Source organism: Pteropus medius, unplaced genomic scaffold (assembly GCF_902729225.1).
Source record: "Pteropus medius unplaced genomic scaffold, Ma_sr-lr_union100, whole genome shotgun sequence".
Taxonomy (NCBI): domain Eukaryota; kingdom Metazoa; phylum Chordata; class Mammalia; order Chiroptera; family Pteropodidae; genus Pteropus; species Pteropus medius.
Window position 1 is genome coordinate 11,951,753 of NW_024349225.1, and position 19,227 is coordinate 11,970,979.

Here is a 19,227-nt window from a genome sequence, read left to right on the forward strand (position 1 = left end):
TAAGAACACGAGTTTTGGAATCCAGCTGACCCGGGTCTCAGTTCCAGTTTTGTCGTGGATGAGCAGTGTATCGTTACTCAAGGTACGTGACGTCCATGAATTTCCATTTTTTATCTGTTAAATGGGACAATACCAATATTTGCTTTGATGCGGGACAGGGCGAATTTCCCTGAGCCGGAGGGGAGGCCACGCCCCGCACCGAGAGGAGAAGAGGGTTCTTTGGTGGAAAGTGTGGAAAGAATTCAACACGCTCGCCAAAGTTAGAGTCAAAAGGAAAGTTTATTAGAAAAGGGGTCGCACTCCACAGAGTGTGGTCTCCTCAGAGTGAGAGGGACCAAGAGAGACTTGGAAAGACCGTGAGTGGCGGTGGGAGAGGGGCCCTCGAGTTCAGGGAATTCAGTTTATATATTATTCTTTAGTTCCTGTTTGTTATTGTTTAAAAGACGTGGTTAGCCCATTTCCTTTGATACGGACAGACAGTGAGGAAGGGGAAGGGTATGTAGTGTGAAAAGGTAAGAATATATAGAGCGAAAGGCCTGCCGGCAGCTCCCAGCCTTGAATCCTAAGGTTCCCCAGGGTCTTAACCATAGGGAATGACTGTCGGTTCCTGTTGCCCCTTCGTGGTGTGGGGAATGGGCTGTCAGCGGTCCCAGCAGAAACCTTCCTTTGTTCTGCAGGTGTCCCCCTGGCCTGGCTATGGGGCTGATCAGCACCCGCAGTCTCTGATTGTGGCTTGATTAACATTCTAATTCTCTTGCCTCCTCCTACATTAGGATTGTTGTGACGATTAGTGAATATCCAAAGATTTTAACATCTTTAGCATCTGATTCATAGTTAGTATTTATCATTCTTGGAATTTCCCTGGATTTATAAAATACTTAATGTCTTCACTTACGCCAAGTAGCTTACACAGGAGGCGACAGTATCTCTTCCTCCTAACTACCTTTCACTCCTCGTTTTTGATTTCTGCCGCCGAAATTCCCAGGAGGCCTAGAAATGGAGCATTCCCTGAAAACTGAAGTACAATAGGCTAGCATGGTTACACGTGTCATGGCAGGGGTCCAATCTGTGACTCCCGGGTTCCAGGCTCCACTTTTTGTCAGCTCTCTATTTCAGGCCTCTTTCTGTTTATCCTCGTGGTCAGGACGTCAGAAGCTGGTTGGACAGAAGAGATTCAGAGTGGTTACATTTATGACAGATCATTACTGCTACAAATTCCCCCATGTGCTGTACCCAGGCAGGTTTCCGTCTCGTCTCCGTGGACGGTGGGAAGGTGAATACCGTAACACTACGTGCTGCTTTCCTTTCTCGCCGCGGGCAGAGTTCTGCTCCGGTCGAATGGGTTCGAGGAAGAGGTTTCGCTCTAACTGGTGGCCTTCCAGCATTATTATCGTAGCTGACTGGTTCTGGAGAATTAGAGCTCTTCTTTTTTCGGGACTATAATTGCGTGTCCTCGTATGAAAAGGAGAGAGATGCTGCCTTCGGAAGTCAGGGCTCTATCACAGTGTCACAGTTAGATGTCACACTTACCATCGGCCGCAGAAGATGGAGCAGCAGTGCCGAGTGCCCCGTGGAGGCCGAGGGCCCCAGGAGCCTGGTTTTGGGGTTGAAATGGGCCAGAGAAGAGCCCGTTCTCCCCGTGACTCTGCTTTTGATGCACCCGACGGCCTGTTTTAATCTTCCTTTCTAAAACACAAGTAAGTGCCGTTTTTCTTGTCAATACCATTTAGTCATGCCCCCCCCGCCCAACCCCTGCCAAATTTAAAATATAAAACAGGAAATCTCTGCCAAGTCGAGGCCGTAGGTTAATGATGGTCACAGGAGCCGACCAGGGAGGTAACCGACCAGACGGCCGCTCATTCCTGGGGCCCGGAGGCTCTGACTCCCTCCCTCTACCCCCGATCTCCATTCACGTCCAGCTTGACTTGCTTTTCCCTTGGGTGGGATTACTGGGGTTCGACCTGCCATCATGGTGCTTGAGATTCTTCCCCAGTCATGGGAAGTTGGGGATAACTGTGTACGCTCTGAGGATGTTAGCGGGAGAGACGAGGGCAGGGTGACAAAGAGGACAGTTGGAACAGACTCTGGAGCCTGCAGCTCATAGGTGGCTCCCTAAGGAGCAATTCTGCCGACCGAACAGCAGGGTTGGAGCGACAGGGCAGATCTGCATCATCATTCTGTAAACCCGTGCGGTTGTCCCTCGCTGCCCGTGAAGGACTGGCTCCAGGCTCCCCGCACCTTGCCCCCGTGGATGCCAAAATTCGTGGATGCTTAAGTCTCTTACATAAAATGGTATAGTATTTGCATATAGCTTACATACATCTTCCTGTATACTTTAAATCAGGGGTCCTCCACCCCTGGGACACAGACTGGTAAGTCTGTGGCCTGTCAGGAACTGGGCCGCACAGCAGGAGGTGAGCAGCGGATGAGCGAGCGAAGCATCATCTGTATCCGTAGCCGCTCCCCAGCGCCAGCGTCACCACCTCAGCTCCGCCTCAGGTCATCAGGCGTTAGAGTCTCATAGGAGCACCGGTCCCTGGTGCCAAAAAGGTTGAGGACCGCCGCCTTAAATCATCTCTAGATTATCTGAGTCAATTTGAAAATATATGTAGTTAACTTTTGATGCCAGTAATAAGATAAAGAGAAGAGGTTCCTGGTACACTGCTGTTGGAGGGATAGATTCTAACCATATTAATTTTGTATCGTCGTATAACATTACCCCACGTTTAGTGGCTCACAGCTTCACAGGGATATTTATTATCTCGCAGTGTCCGTAGGTCAGAGTGCGGCCGCCTTCTGTGCTCAGCATCTTTCTGGGTTGGCTGGGCCGCGGTTCTCATCTGGGGCCCTTCCCGCTCACTGGTTGTTGGCAGAATTCATTTTCTTGCTGTCGTAGAGCCGAGGTCCCTATCTCTTTGATGGTTGTCAGCCATAGCAACTGTGGACACCCCGACCCCTTTTACCATGTGGCACTCTCCATCTTTAAGCCAACAATGGCACCTCAAATTCTTCTCATGCTTCGGGTCTCTGACTTCCTTTTCTGTGATCAGCAGGAGACAACTCTTGGCTTAACAGATGGTTACCAGACTTACTGTGGCGATCGCTTCGTAAAGTATAGAAGTGTTGGATCTCTATGTTGTAAACCTGAAGCTAATATAATATTGCATGTCAATTATAATTAAACCGGTTAAAAAAATAAAGAGCTCACGTGATTAGGTCAGGCCCACCTGGAAAAATCTCTTCTAATACAACATAATCAGGAGCTCTACAACATTCACAGTCCTGGGGATTATGACGGGGTGCGTACATGGTGGGGAGGGGACAGTCATCTTAGAATTCTGTTTACCAGTTACTGGAATTGGGGAAAGTAATCTGACAATATCTCGTGCAAGTACGCATCCATACACCTCTTAATTCTGCTTTCTTGCTCCTAGAACTCCATTCTATAGAAACGAGTACATCGACCTATAAGGATAAGAGTCCAAAGATGGGTATGGTGTGGTTTGTAAGGACCCCAATTGGAAACTCATTCTTCATCAAAATGAGACTGCTTGAATAAATTATGATCTGGCCATAGCATTCTTAATATGAATAACTTAGATCTTCAGCTATTGATTTGGAAAGAGAAAAAAAAAGCGAGTTAGTTGTGTAATGTGTGTTCAACAATATGATTCATTTTGAAAAGAAAATTACCTACTTTCAGAGTCTATCTGGAGTCTGGCCCTCCAGGTCGGAGGCGCCATTGTCCTCAGCTGCATTACGGGGCGTTTGCGCCAGCATCCGCCGGGGCTCTGCTTCGTACCCGCCCGGCCCCTCGCTCTGTGTCCTCCGCAGGCAGCCGCTGCGATCCTGTGAAAACCTGCCAGATCGTGTCTTCCTCTTACTCAAACCGCAGCTTTCTCCCATTCTTGGTTCCTCTACCCCTCCACCTACTCCCCACATCCCTTTGATTATTATTATTTTCCACCATGTGTTTGGAAATTTCTTTTTTAGACTAGAAATTATAAACACCTGCAAATATTGCTTTGTTCCGCCTTAGTTAGCTGTGTGCACATAATGTATATCGATATGTAAAAATGGATTTTATAATCGGGAGAGCAAACGTCGTGTTCTGACGGACGGGGCCGAAGGCCACATCATCGATGACATGAGAAGTGACTTCTCATTACATTTTTGGAGATTATGTATTTACAACTGCACCTTTATCATTACCACTTACAATTTCAAATACGATAGCTGCAAAACGTCATTCTGTTATGTCCCCTTCTGTCCTTTGTACTTTTCTTTGCTCTGAAGTCACTTTACCTGATTTCAACAGAGCCATTCATGCTTTTCCTTTTCATTATTTACACGATGCATCTTTCCCCATCCTTTAACTGTCAACACACATCTATGTCGTGATGCGCGATGTGAATTTCTCATAGGTCGTGTCTGGCTGGATTGCGTGTCTGAATCTGCTCTGCCGCTCTCTTTTCTTTTAGTTGGTAAAAGTCTGCCATTTTATTATTACTTTTCTGTTTGTTTCCTCCGTTTCTCGTTCCTCTTCGTCGCTTGCCTTCCCAGGGATACACTGAACGTTTTTAAACAGTTTTGTTTTGATTTATTTATAATGTTTCGATTATATCCCATTGTACATTTCTCCTAGTGGTACTGCTGTCTGCGAGTGTAGCATTCGGCCTCCTGGTGTTGATGCTGTACGACTTCCGGTGAAGCGTAGACACCTTACTTTCATTTGAGGTCTCTTTAGCTTCTTCATCTTTTGAGTGAAATTGCCTTAAACGTTTCCTCTACATCCATTTAGCACCACATCAGAAGGCGTTATAACATTTGTATCAACCAAAAATTTGTGATTAAAGAACCTCATGGAGTGAAAGACAGTCTATTAAGTTTGCTGCTATTTTTGCTCATTCAGTTGATCTTCCTTCCTGTCGGAAGGACCCAGCCTTCTTCTGTTACCACTTTCGTTCTATGTGAAGTTTTCTTTTTCTCCCATTTTTTAAGGCTAGTACTGTTAGCAACAAATGCTCCTGGATTCCCTTAATCTTCACTTCCTCTTCATTCTTGAAGAATAGCTTTGTCAGATATACAACTCAAGGTTAACAGTTCTTTTCTTTCTAATAATTCTTTTCTTTAAGCATTTGAAAGATATTGTGCCATTTTTTTTCTGGCGTCCACAATTGCAGGTAGAAATCTGTCGTTGTTCAAATCTGAGTTTCTTTATAGGATCAACTCCTCCTCCCCTTCACCTACTCTTTCCCTCCTTGTCCCGCTCTGCCATCTCTCTGAAAATTAGCTCCTATCATACTGGTAATCTGGGGGACAACTGACTGGCGAGTGATCTTGGAAGCAGACCCTCCAGCCCTGGCCAAGCCTTCAGATGACTGTGGATGGCTGGCAGCTTGACTGCAATCTCGTGAGAGACCCTTGGCCAGAACCGTCTAGTAATTCCTGACCCACAGAAACTGCGAACTCATGAAATGCTTGTTGTTTTAAGCCACTAAGTTTTGTAATTTTTTATGCAGCAATAGATGACTAATACAAAACCCCACTAATTAGATCAATGTCCCATGATGTGGGTGAGCAATTATTATTACATGTACAATCTCGCAGGTATTGTACGTGTTTTCATTACTGGATGGACCTACTGGTATGTGGAGTAGGAATCCGCATTTGCCACACGTGCTGTACAAATTTGAGGGGAAAGCGCACAGTGCCTTTTTCCTATTCATCGCTGAAATGCCGTGTTACAGAAAAGGTATGTTTTTATCAGTTACTGATGGTTTCATAAACCGTAACGTCTCCTGGGAAAGCCGCATCGGGATATCTCATCCCAGAAATCCCCCTGTGTTTGCAGCATGGGCGTGGCCCTGCTAATAAGGGAGATCAAGTCCAAGTTCTATTCTACACCTGATTTTTATAACAATGACTATGTGACAAAAACCTACCATGTGTCCGATTAGGTGATCTCAATCGCGAAGATGTCACGTTCTCTGTATATTACTTTATAAAGTTGATACTGCACCGGAAATTTTTTTAACTTGACAGTGTCGATCTGCATGGGAAGGAATAAATAGTGAAGAATAGTCGAGAAAGATTTGAAAATAAGGAACACAGTTCCTTAATTTGAAAATTAGAAACAACAAAAGATTCAAAAATAAGGAAGGATGAAAATAAGAAACAGAGTCGAACTATCAGATTTTAAAAACTAAAATGAAAACGAATACAGGTACCGGCATGCAGAACTAAACAGAAAACTTAAAACTTCAAACCTTGGAGATACTGAGGGTTCAGTTTCAGACCGCCACAATAAAGTAAAGATTGCAAGAAAGTGAGTTACACAGTTTTTGGTTTCCCAGTGCAATTAAAAGTTATGTTTACACTACAGTCTATTAAGTGTGCGACAGCATTATGTCTGAAAAACAATGTATATACCTTAACGTAAAAAGACGTTATTGCTAAAAATGCTATCCGTCCTCTGAGCCTTCAGCAAGTTGCCGTCCTTTTGCTGGTGGAGGGTCTCACCTCGATGTTGATGAAAACACAATATTTGTGAAGCGCATGAAAGGCAAGCATCGTAAAACGAGGCATGCTCACGTGAGAACGTAGTACACGACAAAAAGGTGGCATTCCGACCAAAGGAAGTTGTCGAAACGACTAATTAACCATTGGGGGAAAATAGGTTTTAACCCTTATTTCACTCCATAAATAACGAATAACACACTCATAAGTAATAGAGCTTTAATATCTAATTATATTACTATAGAATTAATGAATGTATTCATAAAGAATATATTCTAGAAGAATTAAAGATATACAGGCAGAAGATGTAGTTCCGAAAGTACTAGGAGAAAATACCAAATACTTACTTCTCTGAATTCTGTGAGCCACCAAGGAGGGGTAATCGAAACCTCCCATCTATAGCCAGTTGGTCAGAAGCAGAGGTGACGACCGGGACTTGTGACTGGTGCTTGAAGTCGGGGAGAGAGTGGGACTGACCCCTTACCCTGTGGGATCTGAAGCTATCTCCTGGTAGATGGCATCAGAAATGAGTTGAATCGGTGCTGGAGAACTGCCTGGTAGTGCGGGGAAATCCCCCGCCTCCGCACATTGGAACCCGTTCCAAAATCTTCAGATGTGAAAAAGGAAGTCGTGTGGTTGGATATGAGGTGTCCTTTGAAGAGTGGAAAGGAAGGGTCCGGAAGGACAGAAAGAGTGAGCAGTCATTCCAGTAGGAAGAAGAACACATTATCACATGCTGGTGTCAGGGATTGATGGCTGATGGAACTGAAAAAGCAGCTTCTATCAAAAAGTTCCTGTCTACTTCTGTAACCACCAATACAGCGTGTTCACACGGACACCGCATCTCTTGTTTCTGATCTTAAAAGGAAGCCTGTCAGGACTTCCCCTGTGTCCTTGATCTGGCCAATTCCATTTTATTCTGTACATCCCAGCTAACTTGCCTTCTTGCTGGGTCAGTAGTCAATAAACTGGGCATGCGTACCCCAGAGGATAAGTAAAGACTGTCTTGGGGATGTGTGGTCGCAGATAGTTTTAAAAAGAATCACACTGCTAGACCCTCAACTTCCAAATGTATTCTTTCTTAAAATTAACCTGTGACATCTCACCACCTGGGCGTAGAAGTGTCCCGGACGCCTTCCTCAGCCTCTTTTCACAATTGGCCTTCTTCTCACCCATGCTTGAATTTCACTATGTCTTACTTCTCACCCATGCTTGAATTTCACTATGCCGCATTACCCTGAGGGATTCGTGTGCGTGTGCGTGTGCGTGTGCGTGTGCGTGTGTGCGTGTGTGTGAGTAAAACTTCTGGGGCTCTAAATGAAGGGACTGTTTGAAATATTGGTATCAAGAGAAGTCTCCTTTGGTCAAGGCACCACAAGGTTTAATTAATTAAATCAATCAATTAATCAATCGATCGATCAATTGATTTTCGCTTCCTCTGCTTTACATATATTTCCATTAAAGGCAAAGCATGTCATAGCATGAGATATTTTGCCTTGTGTCGCGATGTTTTGAATTTAACTCTATTGTAGAATGCGCCAGTGGAATAATGACAATTTTCACGCAACTTGTCCCTCTTTGCTCCGCTAGCTAATGTCACTGGATGCGGTGACCCTGAGGGACCCTGACAGAGGGTCACGTGCGAACAGCAGAACTTTAGGAAGGACTGGGGCGGCCGACCTCACCGCATTCAATAAAAGCCAGGGCGAGTTTCAGTACCTCCTTTTGCTTTCTCTTTCTCAGAATTCTCATTCATCAAGGGGCTGGTCGTTATAGGGATGAGTATTAATACGCTTTTTAAAATGAAACAATAATGTCCGATTGGGCAGCGAAGACCTACTTTGTTCGTTTACGTGGCGGATGTTTTGCATAAATGGCCTCTGCCAAATCTGTGGCTTCAAGATTGAGTAGAAAGTACGTAATGTTAAATGTTTATATTTAAATATAACACAAACAATTTACAGTGTATATTAATCAAGGTTCTTTAGAGAACCAATATGATATATACATATTACGTAAAGTTATATATTATATATATATGATTACTATATGATATATACTCTCTCTCTCTCTATATATATATATGATTTATCACGAGGAATTGGCTTATAAGATTATGGAGGCTGAGACGTCTCACGACCTGCCACCTGCAGGCTGGAGGCCCAGGAGAGCTGGTGGTGTAATTCATTGGAGTCCTAAGGCCTGAGGCCCAGGGTGGCTGGTGGTGTAACTCCCAGTCTTAGGGCAGATGAGATGAGATGTCCCAGTTCAGACAGCGAGGCAGGAAGAAAGGAGCTAATTCCTCCTTCCTCCCTTCGCCTTTTGTTCGATTCAGGCTTCTCCAAGGATTGGACGATGCCCGTCCGCGCTGGGGAGGGCAGTTTGCTTTCCCTGGATTCAAATGCTGATCTCATCTGACACACCTCATTGACACAACCAGAGATACCGGTACCCTGCGGCACACATAAAATTAACTGTCACGTAGTGCTCGATTCTCCCTTTAGGACCGAGGTACCGATCGCCTAGGCTGCCAGGAATAGTGGCTGCTCACAGCCATGCGGCAAGGACGGTGACTCATCTCAGTGGCTCTGGGAACTGGTCTCTGCTGAAGGGAAAAGACGCCTCCCTTTCTGATGCTGCCACCTCCCTGGCCAGCCTGTACACGGTGACTTGTTGGATGCAGGCATCTGAAAGTCCCACACTTGCCTCCAGTGGTACCACGCTGAAGGCCACCCCCGCTCTAGGTCTCAAAATAGAGGAAGTGCCTCTCCAGAAAGAGGAGCTCGCCATAAATTGCACAGCTGTCGAACTACGGTGCTGTGTACCTGAACCTTACACAAGATGATACTGAATTTCAACCGTAATCGGAAATAAAAAAGAAAAAACTAAAGCGATTCACTCATTAAAAATGAAGAGAGTAATAGCTACAACTAATAATCATTTGTTAAGAACTGGTAAATGTGTTTTTTTTTTTTTTTTGGTTTACTTCCCAGAAATTGAGAAAGTGAGTAACTGTAATTGTTCGGTAACAAATTCTTTAGTGAGTTAGGTGGTTTCCATTTTTTTTTTTTGATTTCAACAAAGTTATAATAGGATCAAATCGAGTTGTCAGGTGATGCATGTTAAATATAATTTTCGATGATAGCTTATTATCTGATTTCTAGATGTAACTCAAAAAAAGTCCAAAGAATTGAGTACATTGCTATTGTAGATCTCCTCCAATTCCTATATATTTATATAAGTAAGATTTCTTGGTTTAGTTTATAAAAACTAAAATGAGAATAAAGAACATGCTGGATCTCGTCTTATTTTAGCATAAAGTATTATTCATCCGATGATTTCGAAAGCTCCATTCACCTCATCAAAACATACACTTTCGCTAAAATTTTGTTTCTCCATATTCCTTGATCAATTGTATACTACTACTAATTTTAAGGAGAATTTAATCCAGAAGAAACTTTAAATAATTACAATCTTAGTTACTGGAAATAAAAAGAAATTTCAACTGATATATTTTATCAGTGGGAAATATGGTAGGATAATAATTAAAAGTGTTTCAAATATAAACTAATTTCGGATAAAGTTTTGTGGGGAAAATGGAACGAATATACGATCTCAAGGAGAGAAAGAACCGATGGAAAATTTCTGACTCTCGGGGTAGTACTTACTCACGTCTTTTAAGCGATGGATGACGGCGAGAAGCAAGTTTCTATTCCATCCACTGTATAAACATAAAAGAGTTGCCTTGTTGTTTGAAAATACTGATATTTACAATGTGTTGGGGATTATGTAATTTCCAACTAGTTAAACATGAGGACAATTTTAGATATCGACCGAAACGTGTGTGAGGGGAGAGAACATAATTTTTAAAACTTCTTTTTAGGGGGAGATAAGCAAAAAAAAAAAAAAAAAAAAAAAAAAAAAAAAAAGAAGAAAGAGAGAGAGAGAGAGAGAGAGATAATTACCACCCTAGACTAGATGTTCCTGCCATGTGTCCCCAAAGAAACCATAGTTCTGATCGTGCATTACTGTCACCTGATGTTGGTTTGTTTTGCACCGTGGCCCACAATGTGTATGAGCAGAAAGTCCTGGTACATCGCTGTGTCTCCAGGGCCTCTCGTGTCTCCTGAGCAGAGCAGCTCGAGAATACGTACCCTCAGACATCAAAATGGCGTCTAAAATAGAAGGAAGCAGAAAACCATTCAAACACCCGTCGGGAGGAAGATTGTTAAGTCAGTTATGCTGGATCCGGATGTTGGAATACTACGGACCTACTAAAAGCGTCATGTTGTCAACGAAACCAGGGGCCAGGTTAGAGCGCTGCCCCCCATTCTGGTTTGATCTGCCATAGAGTTTTCCTGGATGGAAGAGAAAGTGTAATAATCCCACGTTCTGGGAAGCCTCGTTCCTGTGTCTATGCCACGACAATGAACCATCCGGCTGGCCTTTGTTCTTGGTTCCTGAAAGTAGCCTCTAAATCCTTAGAATTTCTCCAGTAATGAAAGCGTCTTTGTCGTTTGTGGTGAGCCCTGAGAGTTTATGCTAAGGAAATGACTCAGGATGAGAGGCCGGTCTTATCATAAAGACCAACCATATGATAAAAGAGTTGGAGCTTTGAGTCACAGTGAGCTCATCCTGACATCTAGGGAGGGGAGGTTGGGGCTGGAGAGTGAATTCAACTGCATGGGCCATGATTTAATCAACCCTGCCTACATAATGAAACCCCAATCAGAAGCTCGGTGTAGCTTTCCTGGCTGGCGATACTCTGTGGGCATTCGCGCTGTGCTGGGAGGGGAATGGGGTATTTGGTGTCAGAAATATATCGACTCTCCTGCCACACGTCATAATTTACTTCACAGGTATCTAGATCACCTTTCCCTTCAACGAGACTGTACACTGGCCTTTCGCATTGATGACATTATGCTGATTGGACCAAGTGAGTGAGAAATAGTAACTACTCTAGACTTATCGGTAAGACATTTGAGCATCAGAGGATGGGAAATAAATCTGACGAAAAGTCATGGGCCTTTGACCGTGGTGAAAATCTTAGGGGTCCAGAGGCGGGGAACATGTTAAGATGTCCATTCTAAGGTGAGACATAAGTTGTCACGTCTGGCCCTCCTGCGGCTCAAAAGAGGCACAACGCCTAGTGGGCGTCTTTGGATTTTGAAAGCAACACGTTCCTCATTTGGGGGTGCTCCTCCAATCCATTTGCTGAGTGCCCTGAAATGCTTCTAGTTTTGAGATGAGCCCAGACCAAGAGAAGACTCTGCAGCAGATCTGGGCTGCAGCGCCAGCTGCTCTACCAGTTCGGTCATATGATCCAGCAGATCCAGTGGTGCTTGAAGTGTCAATGGCTTGAAGTGTCTGTTCGGAGCCTTTGACAGTCACCTGTGACTAAATCACAATGTAGACATTGGAACAAAGCTCTGCAGATAACTCCTCTCCTTCTGAGGAACGGCTCTTGGCCTGCCACTGGGCCTTCGCAGAGACTGAATGTTTAATCACGGGCCATCGAGTTACCATGTGGCCTCAGCTGCCCATCATGAACTGGGTGTTATCTGACCCACCAAGCCAAAAATTTGGATGTGCACAGCAGTGTTGAGTCATCAAATGGAAGTGGTATATGTGAGATTGGACCCGGGCAGGCCCTGAAGGCACGAGTAAGTTACATCAAGAAGTGGCCCGAATGCCTACGGTCCCCACTCCCGCTACAATGCCTTCCGTCTCCCAGGCTGTACCTGTGGCCTCACGGGGACTTAACTATGATGACAAAGAGAGGACAGGCCTGGTTTACAGATGGCTCTGTGTGGTATGCAGGCTCCGCCTGAAAGGGGATATTTCTGACACTATAGCCCTACGGCTGCTTTCTGGGCCATCAGCGAAGGCCGGTGGGGGAGAGGAACCCTCCCCGTGGGCAGAACTCAAAGTGCCGCGCCTGTATGTTCGCTTTACTTAGTCAGATAGACGTTTTATGCTGATTCACGGGCGACGGCTGATGGTTTGTGTACGTGGTCAGAGACTTGGAAGAAACGTAAGAAAATTGATGACAAGGAAATTTGGGGGAAGGTATGCGAATGAACCTCTCTGAATGGGCGTAAGACACGGAGAGATTTGTGTCCCATGGGAATGCTCATCACAGGGACCTCAGAGGAGGATTTTAACAATCAGGTGGATAGGAAGACCTGTTCTGTGGGTCACAGCTTCTTTCCCCGGCCACCCCTGTCATTGCCTAATTGGCTCAGGAACGAGAGATGGAGGTTATGCATGGGGTCAGCAACGGAGACTTCCACTCACCGAGGCTGGCCTGAATGCAGTGGTCAATACAGAGTTCCCGGTAGGGCACTCTTCCGCAGGGTGACCAGCTAGCTACCTGGCAGCAGGTCAACAAAGCCGGACCACTGCCATCATGTGAGGGCAGCGTTTCGTTCTTGCTAGAATAGGCACTGACTCTGGATATACACCTGCCTTCCCTGCACGCGATGCTCTGCCTGAACTCCCATCCGCGAACTTACAGAATGCCTCATCCTCCGTCATACCATTCCGCACAGCGTTTTTCCTTATCAGGGGACTCATTCCACAGCCCGTGGAGGGTGGCAATGGGCCCAAGCTCGTGGAATTCGCTAGTCTCGCCATATTCCCCACCATCTTAAAGCCACTGGCCTGTAAGAGGAAGAACTTGGCTGGCCTTTGCCCCTGGTTCCCAGGAGGTAACCTCCAAACTTTTGGAATTTCTTGGGAGACGGGAGAGTGTTTTGTAATTCTCGGCCAGCTCTGGTAACTCAGCAGCCTGTGGTGGACCCTTTGCTAGTTTGCACTTGTAAGATGACTTAGGGTGGGAGGCCAGCCATGCTTAAAAGGCTCACCGTCTGACAGAGGGCTGACTTCCAGCCACAGTGGTATTAGTCGGAACTCCAGAGGGGAGCGCGGGACTGGAAATTGAGTTCAACCCACAATTCCAGCAAAGATGCCAATATGATGAAATTCCACCCAAACTCTGGACACCAAAGCTTGGGCGTGCTTCCTGAGTTGGCAGTGCTCAGTGCATTGTCGCCCGCGATGTGGGAGGAGGGCACACTGCACCTTGACTCCGCAGGGAGGGGACAAAAGGTGTTAGAGGTCGAACCCTCCCAGACCTCACGGTAGCATCTCTCTCTGTGATTCTGATTCATATCCTTTTGCTATAATGATACTTGAATCGCAGATACCGTGATTTTGTGAGTTCTGCAAATCGTTTTCGTGAGTGATCGAACCTGAGGGGTTGGTGGGAATCCCTAAACTTGTAGACAGCGGTCAGAAGTGAGGGTGGCCGGGGGACCTCTGCACTGGGAGCTGGTGTCTGAAAGGAGGGCAGGCCTGTGAAGGACTGTGCCCTTCACCTGTGCCGTGTGGCCCAACTCCAGGAAGCTGATGTCAGAGGTCATTGCAGACTGAGTCAATGGCTTATGATAATTTTGCTCGGAATCTGGTAAACCTTTTATGAAATATCCTGCTTCGCTAGCACTTTTCTGTTCATGTGCTTCTTCAGCCTTCACAGATATATTGATGGACAACCGAGGAGGCAAAGTCGGGCATTGCCATCTTGCCATTATTCAAACTGAAAAAGTCATCCTTGCTATTTTTAGCTTAATTTCTTTATCTTTTCAAGAACTGTCCTCTCTTCCCTTTTTGTCTTTCTCTTCTTCTTTCTTTTTTCCCTTCCTTCCATCCTTCCTTCCTGCCTTCCATCTTCCCTCCCTCCTTCTCTCTCTCTCTCTTTCTCTAAATAACACCCAAGTAAGAACAGTGATGCCATTAAAACGTTTGTTAGGACACTATCTGAATCCTGACGCAGCACTCTCCCCTCATTGTGAGGGTCCTGGGTGGGGGTGGGGGTGGGGGGCAGAGTGGGAGGATCAGGGAAGAAATAAAATCTGACAGATGATGAAGGTGAAGTAAACCCAGGCAGAGAAACACGAGGTTAGGACCTCAGCCTCATGCAGAACTCCAGGAGATTCCAACGAACCCCACGAAGACCTTCTTTTACTCTGAGATATATGTCTAATGAGCCAACAGTGTAAACTGTCTATTTCTGTCTCTCAAACAAAAACCCAAGTGTGGATCTTACCCTCTTTCCCCTCAGTTTCTAAAGAAGAAGGGAATCCAAAATAGATCATACACACGTTCTAACAATTGTGAACTTGGCAGCGGGGCACCCTCCAATATCAAATAGTCAGTGAAAGCCTCACCTTAAACCTAAACAATGCTTCTCCCTGGGGCCTGGAAGGAAGAGATCTTGGGGGAAGGGGCCGTGAGCTCCCCCTAGAGGTCAGCGAGAACATTCTCATAACTTAGATGTTACATTGTAAATGGACTATTGCTTCCTTACGTAATTAAATTTTCCTGCAGTAAAGTTATTAAGAAATTGAAAATAAAACATAAATTAAGCCCACAGGCTAAAAAAACAATCCCAAAGACACGCCGTTATTGTACACTTATTCTTTTTGAGCCTGGTTACAAGCATCCTGGTGCGAGTGTCTGAGTCCGATCGATTTTGATTGGCAACTGTGGTCAGAAATGACCACATGGGTTACTAGAGAAAGGGAAAGACTAGTCTTACTACCTTTCCCAAACGGTCCCTTAGCCCCATTAATCAGAATCTCTGGAGGTGAGACCCAGGCATTAGAAATTAAAACAAACAAACAAACAAACAAAAAACAAAACCAGAGCTTCGAATCTCTGATGAGGTTTGTAGGCAGTTGTGTGAAGATAGATCAATCTAGCCTTGAGCCTCTGAGGCCGATGTTTCTCTAACATCATTATTAACACCGGACTTGCTATCTTAAGATAGAATTTCAGGAAGATTTCGATTTCTTCCTTCTCTTCCCCCTTTCCTCCCTCTCATCCTTCTCATTTTCCTTTCCGATCACGAGAGGTAAGGACTGGAAACATCACGAAAAGCAGATGAGTCTGTACTTTGGCAGAGACACCTCTATACACATGAAGTATTTGGCCTTGTTAGCCAACTAAAACCTGCCTCGAACTCAAGAGTCACCCAGGAATGGGGCACTTATCTCATCCTCTGATCGTAAGACTCTACCTTCTAGAAAGAACTTTAATAAAGAGCAGGTGCCTGTGTTCCTTTTCAGGAAAAAAGAGCTGCCATGAGGGCTAGGCGTAAGCCCTTACGGTGTAGATTTGAACAAGGCAGGGGTCTTACTCGCGAGCATTGAGTCCTTCAAAGTAATAACAACAAATATGATAAAAAAAAAAAACCACAAGAGCTCACTTGAATTGAAAGTTTCCTATGTCTCCAGAGCACGTTGCTCTGTCCTTTACATATCGTTTTTCTTTTAACCATCAGACTAAGTCTATGAAGTGAAGTCTGTTATCATCTCCGTTGTCCATACAAGGAAAACCAAGCTGAGAGACGAAGGAGTTAACGCGAGGTCTCACAGGGCTGGAGCTGGGACCCAAGCCCAGGTCTTTATCATCAGCTTCCCATTTAGACCATCTTGAGGGGCCAGCTGGGTCAGTCCTTCCCATACGTGTAATATCTGCATTCATTTGACACACACGTATCGGGAACCTTCTACGTGCCAGGCGCCCTCACAGAAAATGGGCAGCCAATAGTGAACACTCGTCTCTGTCCTCAAGGACTTCATAGATTACGTCCATTTCTTTCCACTGTGTTTTACAACAATATTCCTCTTCAGATGGCTTTGTTGGGCAAACGCCTACAGCGGATCTGCAGTTAACGTGAAGGGTGCTGGGTGAATGCGGAATTCTGGGAGCAAAGGTGCTTGCATTTTGACCGAGACCTAAACATCTACCTAGTATTTAAACACCCGGCAGCTCTAAAAAGTCTATGGATCCCCGTGATGCCCTCCTCCTCCGTGGTTTCAAAATCTGAGTGTGATCAGAATTACCTGGAGAGTTTGTTGAAGTCGTCCAGCCCCAACCCCAGAGTTTCTGACTCAGTGAGTCTTAAGGGGAGCCTCAGAATTTGCATTTCTAAAAAGTTGCCCATTGGTGTGGATGGTGCTGACATAGGGACCATGCTTTGCAAACCCGTGTTAGATTATCCATGTATAATTTTAGTTTTCCTAGTTATGTGACAGAATAATTATTTCTGCTGGGATCTCTCATTAGTTGAGTCTCTCAGCAGACATTTGATCTTAAAAGCTCAGACCTCACTCTACCTCTTTCCCTTCCATCCTTCAAAAATATTTTTTGAGAGCTGTGTGAAGAAACTGGAAATACTGAAGTGAATAAAACCCTATGGCTGAAAGTTTTGTATGTAGGAGACAAAAATTTCCATCTCTCAGCCTCTGTCTCCCTCTTAAATTTTAGTGTAATCCCTTAAATTTTTCAATGGACATATTCTCTCTAATGCTGAAGTTTGTTTCAAGATGATCAAGCCAAATCAAAAGTTAAATTGAAATGTCATCTGTTTTATGAATGTGCTAAATTGATCAAGATTAGTTAAATCCTTTAAAAATTTTTATAAAACAAAGAGATATAACATACTAATCAGAAAAACTGACAAATCTTTCAATTTAGCCCCTAGATGCTGTATACGTGGACTAGTTAGATATTGAATGGCTTATCAGCTGTACTGATGAATAGGGAGTTGCCATGTATGGATTATCGATTTTTAAATGCCTAGAGTACAATTAGGGATACTTGGCATGAATTTAAAAATACAGGACAATTAGATAATTTGATGATTGGAGAGTTTCAGGATCATATAATGCCCACGAGTCATCAGTATGACCACCACAGTCACTGCCTCCACCACCCATTTATTGAGTACTTACTATGTGTCAAGCACTATGCTTGGATAATTATGGCTGGTCTCTTACTCCTCACAAAAATCTGTGAAGCAGGCATTGTCCTTAACTCCATTTTGCTAAGGTTCAGCAAGATGCTGCACTAAGCATCGGTTCTAAGCGTCGGTGTTCTTGCTAAGGGCAGGAAGCTTTGGTGTCCAGGTGCACAAGCCAGACTGCGGGGGGAGGGGGGATGGGGTGTATTGTGAAATGAGTGGGCGGATTCAGGCTACTTCCCAGCAGTCACGAGTGCTCTGCCCAGGGCCTCCCACTGACTTTAAAACCCAGCTGAGCCTTGCCCTTTTCTTGTGTCCTCCCACCCTTGGTGTGCAGGATGTGGCATTGCTACAAGAGTGACGTCACAAGGAACAGGACATGTAGCCCATCCAAAGACACCGAGAGCATAGCTTTCCCTTGGGAGGCCTTTTTGGAGAAATGGAGTGGACAATTTTCTCTCGGGCTATTTTCCTCAACCTTGTACTTCGATAATCTGAGGGATGTCCTCAGAGACTCACAGAGGCCTTTTTCTTGATATCGGGATCAACCCTCCAGCACTCATATGTCCCCCTGAAACTTTAAAATGTATCTCAGTTTGTATCTCAAAATGTATCTCAGTCCCAAACTGACCTGACGTCTTCATCTTCCAGCCCTGGCAAACGTGTGTCAAACTCCTCTCACGCCCCCCACCTTAAAGAACAGCCCTGTCCTGCACACAGTTGTTCAGGTCAGACACCAGCCCTTCACTCCGGCGCCCTCCCTCTTCCTTGCCCACTTAACTGATCATGGCTCGTTACTCTACTTCCTAAAAGATCATGTACCCTTTTCCCAACCCACTGCATTTACCCTTCTTGCCTTCTTTCCTTCTTGTTTGCTACTCTGCCATCTTCTATTCAGGTTGTCATCAAAGTGACCCTTCTATAACTTATATGGTGTCGCATCCTTACTTAAACACCCTCTAACAGCTTTCCATTGCTATTAGCATAAGCTCCACATTTCATAACGTGGCTTATAAGACGCTCCATGCTTGGCCCTCACCCACCTCTCCTGTCTGTCTCTCACCATTTATACTCTCATCGTGATGGATTTGTTTTTGCTTCGTAAAAGGGCCACATGCTCTCTCCCATCCGGGCCTTTTACATGCTTTTCTGTCTGAAACACTCTCGCCTCGATTCCTGCTCATGCTTCTGACATCGGCTTAAATATATATATTTTTTTTCTCCAGGAAACTTTCTAATCTACATTAAGGAAGGCATGATGCTTCTCTAACATAACACTTGTTCATGTTATTACAGATTCTTGTTTCATAGTCTCTCTTGTCTGCTAGCCTATAAGCTCACAGATGTTGATAAATGGATCACAGGCCTTGGCACACAGCAGTGATTTAAGGACTTAAGTAGGGGCAAGTATGGTATAATCTCGTACCTTCTTAAGTTACCGAAGATGTGCACACAGCATTTTTACCTCTGCTATCCTTTGCCTTTCTTACTGGTTTTAAAAAACAAAAAAATAAAATATCCCCTATGGTGTCAGAGGTGTCTGAAACCTTGGTTTATCTCTAGGTAAAACCGTGAAATGGAAAAAAGATGAATTCAGTGGCCTGTATTGTCAGATTGCTAAGATTCAGATTTGGCTGTCTTCTGCCCAGTGGTCTCCATTGAGAATCTTAGTAGGCCCAGTTATCCCTAGAGTTTGAAAATTTCCCTATTAATCTTTTTAAAAATCCCATTAAAACTCACCTCAGCTGTATCTTTTCCCTCCCTTCTCCTCCAGAGCCTTCCCTATTTTCTGCTTCATCATGGAGCCATTGAATCAGTTCTGGAAGAAACCTCGGAGGATATCTAGTCTATCTCGCCATCCTATGCTTTACCGCCTCCTTTTCCTTTTTATGTCAAGAGTT

General features: G+C 44.7%; 1 long non-coding RNA gene across 1 annotated transcript; it reads right to left on the bottom strand.

Annotated features, from left to right (window-relative positions):
• Positions 1-200: 200 nt before the first annotated feature.
• LOC120617666 (uncharacterized) lies at positions 201-11,036 on the bottom strand. The gene is made up of 5 exons (XR_005656995.1): positions 10,555-11,036; positions 10,188-10,240; positions 6,867-7,171; positions 5,946-6,052; positions 201-1,155 (listed from the first exon to the last, which is right to left on the bottom strand). It is a non-coding gene; the product is annotated as an uncharacterized LOC120617666 (long non-coding RNA).
• Between the last annotated feature and the right edge of the window lie 8,191 nt (positions 11,037-19,227).